The sequence below is a fragment of the Microtus oregoni genome, unplaced genomic scaffold (genome assembly GCF_018167655.1).
Source record: "Microtus oregoni isolate MIOR12 unplaced genomic scaffold, Mior012 000011F_ref0000422, whole genome shotgun sequence".
NCBI classification, from domain to species: Eukaryota; Metazoa; Chordata; class Mammalia; order Rodentia; family Cricetidae; genus Microtus; species Microtus oregoni.
This window is the reverse complement of record NW_024543070.1, coordinates 47,250,501-47,259,907: the sequence shown is the minus strand read 5'-3', so window position 1 is coordinate 47,259,907 and position 9,407 is coordinate 47,250,501.

Genomic DNA, 9,407 nt, shown 5'->3' with positions numbered 1-9,407 from the left:
AATAAATAAAAAATAAATAAAAAAAAGTGCACCATTTCAGCTAACCAAGTTGGAACCATCTTGAGCAAGTGGTACCCAAAACAGATCTTATAGTAGTGCTGTCAGCATCATGATACTATATCCACCAGGAAGAGTCGTTGTTGTGGGGCCCCATTTTCTTCCTGGAAACTTCAAAGACTACTGCAGGAAAATTCATTTTTCATTGTGGAAAACTTTAACATGATTTATACAGGCATATATTCAATGAAAGATATGATGGAGACAAAAAGAGGTATGAAGAAAAATATTTTTTCTAAATTCTTTCTTCTTTATGTCCCATGTCAGGTGGCTCCTAACATGAGACAGAAACTCTGATTTTTTTTCTTTTAACAACTTGCTTGGATTTAGAGAAGGACAGAGCCATTGTCCAACTCCAAAGCCAGCTTTGATTTTTAAGTAAATCATGATTATTATTCTAATTAATATTCAGAGATTCTTACCCTCAGATGACCTGTCTTCATAAGTGATAATTCTCTTTGCTTGGTGATCCTATCTGTATAATTATCTTTTCCTCTTTGGGCATCTAGATGTGCAGGGTCTCTTGACCTTTTGAAGATGAGTATTTTCCTGCAGAGACAGAAACAGAACCCTGCCCCAACCCGTATGAGGTTTCTTTACCACCTGATGGTTGTCAGCTTTGCAGATGAGCCATCATTTCTCTCAAGAGATTACTTTTTCAGACTGAATCTTTATTAATTTTGATGGTATCCATAACTTTTCTTCTCCTGTTGAAATAAGAGTGAAACCCCTTCCCCAACATAGCACATCTCCTGGTTTCCATTGTGAGGTTAACACATCCTTGAAATACACTGGCTGATTTAATTCAGAAGATTTTTCTGTTATCCAATGTCTCTCTGCTACTGTTGTTCCTTTCTCATTAGCGTTAAGAAAATGTAAGGTTAATAAAGCATTATGTAATCCATTTCTGGGGATATTTTCCATTACTTTCTGTTTGTTTAACATATCCTTTATAGTTCGATTTGATCTTTCTATAACTGCCTGACCTGTAGAATTGTTTGATATACCTGTAATATGCTTTATATTATAATAAGCAAAAACTGTTTCATTTTCTTAGAGACATATGTGGACCATTATCCATCTTTATTTGTGCAGGTATACCCATGATGGCTATAATGTCTAATAAATGTGTGATTACTGAATTAGCTTTTTCTGAGCTCAAAGCAGTTGCCCATTGAAAACCCAAATAAGTGTCAATGGTGTGGTGTACATATTTTAATTTTCCAAAATCTGCAAAGTGGAACACATCCATCTGCTAGATTTCATTCCTTTGAGTACCTTTTGGGTTACTCTCTGCAGATAGCAGTGTTTGGTTATAGAAAGAGCAAGCAGGACATCTCTTTATAATCTCCTTAGCTTGTTGCTATGTAATAGAAAGCTCTTTCTTTAAACCTTTGCTATTGACATGATGTTTCTTATGAAATTCTGAGGGCTTTTAACAGACTTCCAATCAATAATTGATCGATTCCATACATGGAGGAAGGAGCCCAGAACTCAGGAGCAGGGAGTACAAACCAGAAGCTGTGCAAATAACCACATGGCAGGGAATTTGGCATGGGGGCGGGATTACATGAGCTTGGGAAATTTTGAGGTCACTGGGTACTTAGCTCCACTGTGGGGGGGGTATAAAAACACTTAGTAAGTGAAAGCAAGCCAAGCGGTGAGGGTGGGAGACTTTCTGGGCTGTAGACTGTTTAGGCCTTTTAAGCTGGTCTACCCAGTAGGTGTGGAGCTTGGATCCATGTGGGTGCCAGATGAAGATGAATGCTAAAAATAAATCCCACACTAGCTCAGAATTGAGTATAATAAGGGTTATTTATTTAGGGGTAGACTCACAGATCATAGTCCTCTGCTGGAACAGAGAACAGCAACCGAATCCTGCAGCCAGAAGAAAGAGCAACTGTGTACTTTACATTGGCATTTAGTACAAGAGGCCACGCCCAAGTAGGCGGGGTAACTCACAGTGTACTGATGGTATATTTCCTACAGCACATTGCTGTGGGTTTTCAAGTCATGTGTGTAAGCCATTTATATTTAGGGTTACCTAGAAAGTCGGGGCTTAATTTCATTTTATTATTTGCTCAGTTTTATACTTCGATTTCTCCCCATGGGTTTTTTTTCTACCTTCCTAAGATCCTTAAACATATTGCTTGCATTCACTCTTGACTTATATGCAGCATTTTGAGTATATCATTTTTATGCCTTCTTTAGTGAGTGTTGTAGGTGTTACTGTAGTTATGTGGACCTCATCATAGTTAGCAGGCTTTGGTATAGGAAGTAAAGGTAAAACCCTGCTTTCCTTTACTGCTATACCTTCCCCCACTTAAAGTATAATTATTTTGAGTTTTTCTCTGTAAACATTAAACACCATAGCAGATGGTGTTGTAAGTTTGCTTTGACTACCACATGTGAGTTAAGGAAATAATCAAAATAGACTGTGGCATTTCTCTGTGTTCACCCCTTCCCATGCTCGTCTTCCTTTTCTCGGGGTGCATGTTCTCTGCCGAGATAGACTCCTCGTCCACTCTTGGGGCTGCATTGTTAGCCGTCCATCCCCTTTATCATGTGTTAAGGATGTCTTCATTTACGCTTTATTCCTCAGGAATATTTTTACTAGATACATACTTACATAGCTAGCAGTTTCCTTTCATTTCTCAGTTTGAAAACAGTAACTTCCTGTGGGTTTCCAGTTAGAGCTTGGGCATATTCGTGTTACTGTTCCCCAAAAGCTGCCTGTCAATTGGCTCCCTCTGGCTGCTGTCAAGCTTTCTTCTTTGTCTTTGCTTTTGAATATCTGCTTGTAAGATATTTTGTGCATTTTACTGGCTTTACTTTATGTGTGGTTCTAATAACCTCTTGAATCAATGGGTGTATGACTTTCATTAAGCATGAGACATTGTAAAGCATATTACGTTCTTATTCTCATTAAATTGAGTGAAGTCTAACTGAGCTCTCGTGGAGGCCATGACACCTCCCCTCTATAAGTAACCAGTCTGGGCGGGGCTCTCTTTTCTTCCCATTACTTTTCTTTGAATTGTGATAATGTCCCTTGAATTCCTTCATATTGTGTAGCTTCTAAATCTTTACTGAGAAGTACTTTCATTAGCTGAAGAGGATTGATGATCACCTTTGATAGCGTCTTCAACAGTCTTTTCAGAGAACCCACCATCTTTATTTCACTGTTAGCAGCCAGTGGCTGTCTTCCATCCTTTGGACTGTGATTTCCCTGACTCTTGGTAGGTCTATTTGCTTTTCACTCTATCCCAGATATCTTATATTCATCAGCCCAGAATCCTATTCAGTTCATTTGGCGGAAGGCATGAGCTCTGTTAAGGTGTAATAGGACTGGCTGTGTTATCACAGCCTTGAAAGTCGAACATGGATTTGCAACCCAGACTTACTAGATGGGCTCTCAGGCACCCAGGGCGTGTTCTCAATAAGTGACCTTATTCCACCATACGATCTTGTTGTGGAGTTCTAAACTCATGTCCTGATAACTCTCGACTTCAGAGCTACCAGGAAGAGAAACCGCAAAGGATTGACTCCCACTGCCTTGTTATTGAAGGGTAAGCACAGACCTTCAGCTCCCTGCCAACTCTAGAGGGAGAGCAAGTGGAGGGCCAATAGCTATGCTCCACCTCACTCAGCCTTGAAGAGTCCAGATAGGGGCGGAGTCTCTGCTCCCAGCTGAGCTGGGCTCACTGGGTGAGGGAGGTAGAAACAGTGCTGGCCACCTGCAGCCCATCATATTATTCTGTCTGGTTGAGGTCTGGTGGGGTGAAGGCTCCATTACCCCTAAACTCTAAGGTATGTGGGTGGGGCTGAAGGCCGGCTCAGAAGCACCATTCTCCTTGTTTGTCTTCTGTGACCCTTTCCAGCAGAGATTTACCTCCAGCGCCTCCTGTGGGAATACAGTGAAACTCAACATTGCTAGCCTTTCCTAGTAACTTGATTGTCATATGCCATTGTTATGGGTGAGGGTGGAGGCTCAGCTCCCCTACAAATGCTGCTGACAGGGCCCTGACTGAAGATTTGGGGGTTTTCTCTCCCACATTTGTGGACTAGACAATTCTCTTATCACAGCTGCTTCTTGGGTAGGAGGATGGATGGTTAATTCTGTGTCAATCCTACAGACCCCACCAAGAGATTAGAGTGTACCACCCCATTTGAACAGAAAGTGAGGATTTTGCAAGGTAAATTCCCTGCAAACCCCACTGGAACCTAGGAGAAAGTTTAGTGTGGTTTTCATTTGTGGTTTTCTGGAAGGCAAGGAGTGTTGCCTAAGGATTTCCATTGCCTTCCCCAGTCCTTTGACCAGGGAAGAGTGATTCTGCTGTGCTTGCTATAGACAGCTGGAAGCTTCTAGACCCTCCCTGCCAGGCAGGTTTGGGGAGTGATAAGGGAGCTCCAGAGACTGGCCATTTGTTGTTCAAATCTCAAGGATCCTGGGAACCGTCCCCTTCTCGCCTCTTCAAACCTATCTTTGCTGCCCCGTGCTCTTGATTTTTAGTTGTTATGGGGAGGACCTAGGAGAAAGGGGATAATGTATCACAGAAGAACCGGAAATTGCAAACCACTCAGAATCGAGCACACACCTATTTACCCACTCCTCCTCAGCTTCACTGCAAGTTTGCGGGAGACTTTGACTGCTCATACCATCTATTCCAAGGGCTGTGTCCAACAGTCTTTTTTAGTAAATAAATTTTGTTAAAAGCATAAATGATACAAATGCCATCACCATGGTTAATTTCTGGTTTCAGCGTGATGTCACTGGCCCCCCAGCTGCAAAGTGCTCTGTGAGCCCATATGAGCTCATTTCCACCACAACGCCATCGGCCATGGGCCACTCTACAGCTCCTCTACTGCTTTGTTTTAATGAATTTTGGGTTTTTGTTTCTACTTTTTTTTCCTTTAAAAAAAAAAGTCTAACACAGCCTGGACTGGTTTTGAAAGTTGCTATGTTGGGGAGACTGAACATAGATGCCTGCTCCCCACGGCCTGCACTTCCCAAGTGCTGGAGTTACAACACTACCACCTCCAGCTGGGGTTCCACTGCTTTTTGAAGAAACTTCCCAAAGAGATTGGTGTTTAACAATTGTGCTATGAAGTGGCAACAGTCCCTTTCTGTCATTGTTCAAAAAATGTTTTTTTCAGTGTCCCTACTTCAGAAACGGACCTATATTCCTTGGGTTAATGCTTTAATAAACTGCTTAGAAGGGAAGGTGAGGATTCGAAAATCTAATTCAGAGAGCAGCAGCAACCTGCGGATTATTGCTGCATCTGAGGGGCACTGGGGTAACCAGTTAGATTTCTCACTGCTCTGGTTAGGAGCCTATAAGCTGGGGCCAGAGCTCAGCTCACGGACAGTAAAGAGACATCAAATGAGGGTCGAGGGAAAACAGAAAATGAGAATGAAAAAGCTCATATCTGAAGAGTAATCAATGGGTGGAAACAAAATTAAGAATTTTCTCTTGGGACCTGTGCGTGGGCTGTGAGCACTCTTCCGTGTTTTCCCGTGTGACGTTCCGCAGCATCTCCTAAGGCAGCAGGCACTGTGGGAGCAGGCACTGTGGGAGCGGGCGAGACACGGCACTTCTCCCCGCAGAGACCCCGAGATGGGGCTACTGCACACCAGCCCTGCAGACTTCCAGCATCACTGCCTTCTTCCTTGGTTTAGAAGCATATTGTTGCACACTTTATTGGATTTTAATGACGCTGTGTAGCTGATCAGCTTAGAGCTCAGTGCCTCGGAGCACAGCCACCCACGCTGTGCAATCTGAAACACAACCAGTTGTGGTTAATATCGAGGAGACTCTGTTTTGTTATGTACTTAGTGTGTCTGTGTGTGTGTCTATGTGTCTCTCTGTGTGTGTATCTATGTCTCTGTGTATATGTGTTTCTATGTCTATGTGTCTGTATGTACGTGTATCTGTGTCTGTGTGTGTGTCTATGTGTCTGTGTGTCTCTCTGTGTGTGTCTATGTGTCTGTATGTCTGTATCTATCTGTGTGTGTCTGTCTGTGTCTATATGTGTGTCTGTGTCTATGTGTATGTCTGTGTGTATCCATGTGTCTTTGTATCTGTATGTCTGTGTATGTGTGCCTGTGTGTCTATGTATGTGTCTGTCTATGTGTCTCTGTGTGTCTGTATATATGTCTATGTGTCTGTTTTCTCTATCTTTGTATCTATATGTCTGTGTATGTGTGCCTGTGTGTCTATGTATGTGTCTGTCTATGTGTCTCTGTGTGTCTGTATATATGTCTATGTGTCTGTTTTCTCTATCTTTGTGTCTACATGTTTATGGGTCTGTCTGTTTGTGTACCAGGGCACACACACAGAGTCAGGGCAACTTTCTGGAGTTGGTTCTCTCCTTCTCCAGGCGCTGAACCCAGGTTGTCAAGCTTGGCCACTTTCAGCCACAAAGCCATCTCCACGGCCTGGGGACATAATTTTGACTCTGCCCTCAGTTGGTTTGGCTGATGCTCACCCACCGCTACAACAGTCTCTGTCTTCTCTTCTAGTGTTTTTCTCTTACTGGGCTGGAATACATCCTTGGCAATCTCACTATTTCTATCTCTCTTGCATAGTTCTTTATTGCTGTTTCCTATCTGACACCAGACAAACCCATCTCCACATAGCATCCAAGGTAAGCCTGTTTAAAAAAACAAATCAGATCTTGATTCCATGAACCTCAGTGTCCACAGGTTCTGCATCTCTGGGTTACGCAACCACAGATGCTGTGTGTTTTGGAAAAAAGAAGCATCCGATTCATAGGAAGACAGGTGGGCATTGTTCTTGAATTATTCCTTAATGATGGCCACAGTACCTGATAGAGACTGCTTGATCAAGGGAAGATTCACATTGGCTGGATTCAGAGTTTCTGCACATGATGGTGAGAGCATCTCCGTCCACTGTGGCAGAAACATGATGCATGGAATTATCCTTACTCATTGCTAATGAAAGAAACACACAATATCAGCTGCACTTATCATGTCTCCCAAAATGTCGTTGAAGAGTTATTCCCTTTATATATCCACAGCATGATGTCAAAATCTATAATTTCTCACAAGTATGAATCATACTGTATTGGTGGTGCCTGCAGGTTGCTATCCGGACACAGGCACAGTATCTTCCAGGACCATCAAGAATGGGCTACTGTCCCTGCTGTTTGGTTCTGACACACAGTAAACAGAGCAAAGATCTCAAGAGGAGCCTCCCTTAACTTCACCCACCCCAGGCCTTGGCTCAGCCCACCCAGCTGCCTTCACAGCTACAGGATCATGCTGCAGCACTCCATGCTGAACTAGCAGGTCCCACGCTCGCCGCTTTCCCACTGGCTGTGCCGGGTCTGCTATCCACTTCTCTCTGGATCAGCAAGTAATGGCAAAGCTAGAAAGGAAAAAGCGCTCGTGTCTTCGTGTCTTTGGCTGTGTTTGCTGTGTAGCCTCCTCTGGGTCTCACTCCCTTGTCCAAGCCTAGCTTTTCTCCTGGAGGGTGGCCTCTTGAATATGGCGACTCTCGGGAGACAGAACTCAAGACCAGAGTCAAGGATAAAGAGCAGCATGTCCCTGCTGTTGCCCCCACACCAGTACTTTACCTCCAGAAGTGTCCCCAGCACTGGGCTGTTTTCTTTGTTTATGGAGCTCTCTGGTGGTTTTTCACAAGCTAGATGGGGTATTTGGATGGTGCTGACAACCTAAACTATTTCTTTGGCTTCTTCAGAAGTCAGGCTGACTGTTCTCCCTCTGGGGTGATGATCAGTGGCCATGCTACCTAGCTGCTGATCCCCTAGAGGAAGCTTGATCAGAATGTGAATCAATGCACTCTCCCTTTATCAACAAAGCCTATGGACGAGTCTCAGCTGAGTCAAGATGAGTGCAGAGCTGTGTGGTGGATTTACATTCCCTAGAAAGCTCTTATAGGGTTGACAAGGCCAGCGGATCACAGGGAAGCAGAACTGGCCTGGATCCCAGAGAAGGGAGGGGCCTGCCTGTGACTCTGACTACTTAAGGGAAGGTGGGGGTGAATGGAAAGAGGAAATCCTCCTGCATCAGATGATGCTTTGAGTCTGTGTAAAGTAAACCATTTTCTTTTTAATCATAAGGGAATAATTTTTCCCTCTTAACCATCAGTGTTGTGCTTTGAAGTCAGAGCCTGTGCTAAAGCAATTTGCACAGAATTAGACTAGGAAACTGTCTAAGCACTTGCAGGGCTGGCCTGTTTCTGATGCAGAAGGGCCTTCTTGCCTGGAGTGAATTGTGTGCTGAAGAAAACTACAAAATAATTGAATATGAGACTAATATGAGTTTAGGCAGAAACATGAGCCAGCGTTGCTGTTCCCACTGTTCTTAGGAGCAGGCCTGGTATTTCTGAGAAGGCTTTTACAGCTGAGGCCATTTGGTTGAAAGAAGACCCCTCTGTTTACCTGATGGCTTTGCTGGGGTCTCAGCAGTATGCTGTCAGGTGCCCAGAGGCACACACTAGGGGCGGGACAGTTTTTGTTGGTGTTTTTTTTTTTTTCCTTTTTCCTTTTTGGTAAAAATGAAACCAGAGATGGAAATTGCTCTGATTTAATTAGAAGGCATTTAGTTGACAGCTTCCAGGGTCCATAAGACCATATGGGGTGCATACGTATGAAAGGAGAGATTAAATTCATCAGAGGGATTAGAAATGCAGATTTAAAAAGAAATCCAGAAGAGAAAAATTAGATCTCCAAAATGAGGCAGAAGTAATATAAATACCCAAAATATATTTTCTTCAAGGCCTGAAAATAAATGTGTCAACCTGTCTGACTTCTCCGGGTAACGTTTCCTTCAGCTGTGGTAAAATATGAAAGCAATCGTGCAAAACCGCGAGCTGCTCCTAAAGGCCTCCGCCTCTGCAAGCGCTTCATTAAAGCCCATTGAATAATTAAGCTAAAACAATGAGTACGTAGGTCAAAGGGCACCATCCACACACTCAGTGTGGACCCAGAAAGAGTCCCTGCTGTGTAGGGCTGTCAGGGCTGTCTCACACATGCCAGGCTGCTCAGCTTCTAGCTGCCCTGGGTACATCGTGTTTCATGATGTCTCTGCCTCACGGACCACAGAGAAGAAGGCTGAAAGACAAAATATCCAGGTCTACTGAGATGGCTCAGCTAGTAAAGGCATTGGCTGGCCACCAAGTCTGACTGACAACCTGAGTTTGGTCCCTGGAAACCACATGATGGAAGGAGAGAAGCGACTCCCACCTGTTGTCCTCTGACATCCATGTGTGTTCTGTGGCACACGCCATGTGTACAGACACAAAATATTCACTCATTGTTGGAGAAAATATAGCATGACCTCTTAAATCTGGGACAAGGGCATCTGC